Source organism: Rhinolophus hipposideros (assembly GCF_964194185.1).
Source record: "Rhinolophus hipposideros genome assembly, chromosome: 23".
In the NCBI taxonomy this organism is placed as follows: Eukaryota; Metazoa; Chordata; class Mammalia; order Chiroptera; family Rhinolophidae; genus Rhinolophus; species Rhinolophus hipposideros.
Genome location: NC_138069.1, coordinates 17,255,269 through 17,261,268, shown reverse-complemented (window position 1 = coordinate 17,261,268; position 6,000 = coordinate 17,255,269). Strand labels below are relative to the sequence as shown.

At 53.3% G+C, this 6,000-nt stretch overlaps 1 protein-coding gene across 3 annotated transcripts in view; it reads left to right on the top strand.

Annotated features, from left to right (window-relative positions):
• Positions 1-337: 337 nt before the first annotated feature.
• The window catches only part of SPRY4 (sprouty RTK signaling antagonist 4), a 67,448-nt gene continuing 61,785 nt past the window's right edge, over positions 338-6,000 (top strand). For 2 of the 3 annotated variants that reach the window (XR_013992352.1, XM_081035079.1), the window contains exon 1: positions 338-515. The gene's annotated coding sequence lies outside the window, so the exon portion shown is untranslated. Of the gene's footprint in view, positions 516-2,434; positions 2,484-6,000 lie in introns of those variants that run through there. The other variant, XM_081035080.1, reaches the window with a different exon arrangement.

Sequence of the window (6,000 nt, the reverse complement as noted above, 5' to 3'; positions counted from 1 at the left end):
CCCGCGCAGCTGAGCCAGCTGCAGCAGTCGCCGCCGCCCTCCATTCATTAAAAAAAAAAAAAAAGAAAAGAAAGCAACAACAACCTCCACCCCTCTTTGTAAAACAACGACGGCCCCTGGAGAAGCGAGAGCCAGCCCCAACAATCACGGGTTAAGTTCTTTTCCGGCCCCCCATTCATAAAAAAAAAAAAAAAAAAAAAAACACCATCGGAGTGCGGCGCATGCGCGCGCAGGGTCTCTTGTGCCCACCCATTCATAGAATCGCGAGCGGCGCGCGTGCGCACTAGAGCTCCCTTCCCTCCCATTCATAAAAAAGCCATTTTCCCAGGCAGTGGTTGCAACATCGCCGCGGAGGCAGCGAGCGAAGCTGACAGCGCGGAGCTGGCGCTGCGGAGCGCAGGAAGCTGTGTGGGTTCCTCCCGCCGGCGTCTGCGAGGACAGCGGCGCCTGACCCACTTGGGTTCGGGGATTTGCACAGACGTGGAGCAATGCTCGTGACTCTGAGGCTCCTCAAAGTAAGTCCCTGGCCGGTCTCAGGGTCCGAAACTGTCCCCCTCCGAGCCGCGACGCGACTCCCCTTCGGGCTGGGGCCAACGGTGCGCTATTTCTAGGCGCTCCTCAGTGTCCCTTCCCTCTGCCTGCGCCTCCTGGAGCCGCTGCGGTGCGCCGCAGCTCCGGGACGCCCTGGGCTGGGTCGGCACGGCGCCGGGGGCGCTCAGAGCCTGCCAGCGGCGTTTCCGACCCCTGGGCATTGCCAAGCCCGGCTTCCCCGCTGTCTGCGACTCGGAAAGCCCGGTGCGTGCCCCGGGAGTTTGCCTCTGTCCTGGCTTCTTTCCTTCTCCTGCCACCACCCGCCTCGGGCTCTGGGCTCCGTCAGGAGCCAACTCTGGGGTCCGGCGGGTGCCCTCGCCCTGGGCGGCTCGCCCACCCCGGGCTCGGTGCCCACAGTGCCAGCTCTGCCATAGATCTTCCTAGCCCGCCGCAGCGGCCTATGCTCGACGTGGGTTTTTCTTCCCCCTCCGGAGCCGTGACGAACTGGCTTTTCTCCCCTTCTGCCTACCCCCTCGATGGTCAGCGCCGGGCTGGCCGGGGACTGGGCATTTCTGCTCTCTGGCGAGGCGGTTCCTGGCCGTCTGACCTTTGCTCTGCTGCCGCATTTTATGCTGTGCAACTGCCTTGCAGCTGCCTTTACCTTCCACGGCCTCTGCAGGGCCTGAGGCTTCTCGGCCTCCTCGTGCCTCCCTATCCCCAGGCACAGAGCTGTGCCAGGCTTTGAGGCCCCGGGGCCGCGCTGGGGCTGTGGTGGGGGCTGAAGGTGCGTTTACATAACGCCGGGCTTGTGGGAGGTGGAGGAAGAGGTTGCGTGCGTAGGAGAGATAAGGCTGCCGCTTTCCCTCCTTCCTTCTTGGTGGTACCAGGCTTGACAGCACCCGAGAAAAGAGAAGGATAGAGACGGTACGTTCTGAAAAATCCGAATCGCCAAGGCCACGGGGGCCATGAAAGGAGGGGCGAGGGCGGATTTGGCCAGCCAAGGCTGGAGCTTGGCTCCATCACTGGGGCCAGGGCTGTGCCCAGTTCCCCCTCTATGCAGACGATCAAAAAGCATTTAGACAGTAGCTGCTGTTGTGCAAGAAGGCGGTTTCTCAGTTCTATTTGATTGGGGGCTGGGGGTTTGAGCAGAGGAGGGAAGAGAGGCAGAAAATGGTTGCGTGGCTTGGTGGGCTGAGCGATGGACGGGAGAAGCGTACTGGATTGGAGGGGCTGGATGGTGGGGAGAGGGAAGAGCTGCTGGCTGCCTCTTTCACCAGCTGCTGGATGGGCATCCATATTGCCAGGCCTGGGTGAGGGCAGGAGCCTGCCTTCTGGCCCATGCAGGCTTTGGGAGTCCTCAGTATGGTTTGTGTTGAATGGAAAGGTGTGGGTTCAGTGGGGTGGCCAGATCCAATGGGGACAACCTCTTTCATGCCTGCAAATCTGTGGTATGATTCTCTCCAGTATGGGGAGGGGCAGGAATAAGTACATGTCTGTCTGGTTAGCTGACCAAGGCTCCCCAATCTTTCTGATGAGGGTCCGAGATACAAAGCTAGAAGGAGAAGGCCCAGAGCATTTAGGAAATGTAGCCTTATCAATCACTTAATAAGCTCGCTCTGGCCTGAGGCCCTACCCATATTGCACTGGTGATATCACAGTGTTTAGAGATCTCTGGGTCATCACACAAATGGAGCATAAACACCTGAAATTTTCAGCTTTTCGCCCCTTCGTGTGTGAGTGTGGGATGGAATAGGAAAGGGAGGGCTGCAGTTGCGCCCACCACCCACTTTCTCTTAGCAGACGAGTGGTAAAGAAGTTGTAGACACGTCCAGTGTGAAATTAATTTCCTCTTTCCCAGCGCATGGAAGGGTGTTATTTGCCAAGAGGTACCAGGCCAATCTTACTGTGAGCAGTGCACACACTGACCAACTGAGCTACGTGGCCAGTACCAGGTAGGGAGCATTTTGGTGGCAGATTTCTGATATCTTGATGGACAAATGTTGGTCAGCTAGGGTGAGGAAGACATTCAAGACATCTCTTGGTTATCTTCCTTTTTAGATTCTGAACTCAGGACTCATTTCCCTTTTTGTGGAGTATAAATGCTCTCCTTATTCCCACGACCTTTTCCAGATTACCCTCTGAAATGGCAATGTCTCCTTAAAGCTCTGGTTGGGCTTGGTGGGAGGAGACGGGACACAGAAAGATTCCTGGCTAATGCTGGGCAGAGGCTGGGGGCTTGGTGATTATTTGGAGCTTGCAGATGTCAGTTTTGTTTTCAGCCATCTAGAATAGGTGAAGAGATGAGGCTCTTTGGAATTCTGCCATCTGTCCAGTTCTGCTCAGTTCAAATTCTTTACTTCCCACTCTGGTAAACCTAACATCGCCACTGCCCAGAGGTTTGGCTGATTTTAATAACAAATGAAGGGAGACTTTCAGTGCAAAATTTGAAAGTCAGTGGCTTACAAAATTAAGAGAGGGGGGACACCCATTAACCCTCCAGAACTGGCCCTCAGGGGTGCTGCTCTGGGGTTTAATACTTCAGAATCACTTGTGGGGACTTCTCTTCCAGTTCTTGTTGCTAAAAGTCCCTTGATGTGACATTTTCTGGCCCCAACAAGCATTTTTCTTTCCTCAGGCCATCTCGTGGGGTAGGGCCCAGGTGTTGATACCAAGGAGGTGTAGAAAGGAGCCACCTCCTTTTCTTCAGAGAAGTTCAGCGTTCTTAGAGAGTTGTGGCATTTTAATTTGTATACAAACCCAAAGTTCTTGTCATCTGGTCGCTCCTGAGGGGGAAGTTCCTTGAGAAGAAACCTTGGGGAAGGATTCTTGCACAAACCTCTGGATCTAGTTGAAAATTTGGATTTGAAATGTAGACATGACCGTGTTTTTAAGGAAGGAGAATGGCAAGAGGGAAGGTTCTATCTCATGGCCAACCTGGATCTTCCTGATAGAAGTGACTCATTGGAATATATGTTTGCTCTTTCCAAAGAGCCAGAGAAAGAATGTGATGAAGAGCAACGTCCTGAAAACTGTTTTACTCCTTCCAGACCAAGCGAGGAGCGGGGTCAGAGCCGAGGGTGATTAGGAAACCTGCTAAGGTCAGGCCCTAGTCTCCCCTTTTGCAGAATAGGGAGAACCCTAGGGTCTGGGGCTGTGCTCCTTGTTCCGCGTGGGTATGTAGTCTGAGGCCCTGGCTATCTGGTTACTCCTTTCTACACAGGAGGTGTGGGAGTACTGCATGAGGTAAGAGGTGGCATATTTTTGGGGTCTGGGGCCACCCTGCAGATCCGGACAGCTGACAGGCTGGGGATGTGTCTGGGCTTAAACAGCTCCACCGTTCAGCTGTGGTCACGATTGTTCTTTCCAAGGACAGTCAGTGGAGGAAGCAAGGGCACTGGGGAGGACGCACAGATGTGTTGGATCTAGTGGGGGAGGGAAGGGGCCCTTCTGGGGCAGGTGGCCATTTGCAGAAGAAGAGTGGTTTCCCTTGTCTCCTTCCTCGGCTAATCTTTCTTTTTCTGGTGGGCGGAAGGGGGAGTCATTTCCGGCCCCATCCCAGGAGTAAGCTAAAATCTATTATAAGTTCATCTGTTCGTGGAGGGTGGTGAGATAAAAACAAGGATCTTGGTGTCAGGGAGCGGGGGCTCTCCCGTGGGGTCCAGGTTTCTGGTCCCCCCCAACTTTGATGTGGGCCAATTGTTCCAGTGTGAACAGGCTTCTTCTAGCCCCATTCTTCTCTCACTCTTGACTTCTAATCCCTCTTTAAGGGGATCTGAGCAGACAATTATGGGGGTAATACCCTGAAGCCGAAATTTGAAGCCAGTGAGAATACCCAGAGCCAAAGTACTACAAACCTCTCCTACATCCTCTGAGCCCTGGGGCTTGGAGCACAGCTGATTGGTTGTGGAAGAGGAAGAGAAGAAGATGGGGAAGTGATAACTGGTGATGGGACAGAGTGATGAAAAGCAGCTGTTTTCTTTTGTGATCTCGAACAGATTATGGGGAGAGGTGAGCTCCCTAGTGCTGGCGCTGGAGTGGGAGTGGTAGGGAGGAGTACAGAATCTCAGACAAATCCAGCTGCCTGAATGCTTTCTTCTCCTACTGGGGCCATTCTCAGCAGAGATGCAGAGATTATCTTCCTCACTAGGGTGTAGGGAAGGCAAGTCCTTGGCTTCCTGCCCCCTCCTCTTTAAAGACTTTTTGAAGCAATCAGTCATTATTTGGTTGGAGCTTAATTGACTAATCTGGGGTTTGTCACAAAGAACCAAGGGGTGGGATAGGTGGATGCTAGTGGTGGGCAATCTCTGGCAGCCTAGAGACGCTTCTTGCTGAGCTGTGAAAGGGTTAAACAACCATCACTGAAAGAACCTGCTGAGACTGAATGGGGCAGTGCAGAAACTGCCCATTCATTCTTAGCCTCTTGCCAGTTTGTCATGAGCTGACCTGCAGTTTTCAAAGCACAACTGTCAGGTTTTCCTAGTATTTCCCAACTCCTCTCCTCAGGGTAAGTCAAGGGGAAAGGAAGGGGTGGGTGGGTGGCCTGGACATTTAACATGCCCCTTGCTTCTTTTCAGCCAGCCTGTATGGAGCAGTCCAATGCTCATCCCCACCCAACAGGTACAAATGCAGTTTCAGGCTCACAGGGGGCCACGCTGCAAGTACAGGTCTGTGTGCGCTGGGCTTGCCAATGTCTTGCTGATTCAGTATTCTAGGACTCCCTTCTGGCTTCCTCCAACACTGGCTCCTCCTTCTCTTCCCCTTTCCCCACAGACCAGAAAGCCCCATCCATGAAGAAGCCCTAGGGACCCTTAAGTTCAGCTTTATAGGTGGGAGGAGAGAGGGGATTCCCTCCTACTCCAGGGCTTTCCTCTTAGGAACTGCTTTGTGGTGAGGTCCGACAAGTGGGACCCATTGAAACTTTAAGAAAACTGAAAATGAAAACATTTAGTAACTTGGGAGGAGGGGCGGGGGCGCGCGGATAGGCGGTGAGGTGATAGAAGGGACAGCAAAGAAAAGGAAATTGGAAATGAAGATAACTTGAGCTCCAAGCCTTCCTTTAACAACAGATTTCAAACCCCCATCTCTGCTCTCCACACTGAAAATTCCCCTAACCTGGGGCCAGTCTCCTGTCAGCCCTGCCTGGCTTCATTTCCCTGCTGGTTTGGTTAAGAGCCTGAAAATAGCCTGATGCGGTGCCTGAGGGCTGGTGGCAAACTAGGGAGACTGGTGTCGTTCATGGCTATGAAAGTGACTGACACTTTGATGCCTTTCCACGAATAACCAGAAGTTGTTGTAAGTCAGGGCTGCAGGGCTGAGACTGCAAACTCTGGAGCTCCTGCTACTGGGTTTGGACGCATCCCTGATTGCTTGCCAGCTCTGTGACCCTTTGTTCTTCCTTTTTTTTTTCCTCTGCAAAATGGGTGCTATCCTCCAAAGAGATGGTAAGATTACATGAGAAAATCACAGAGG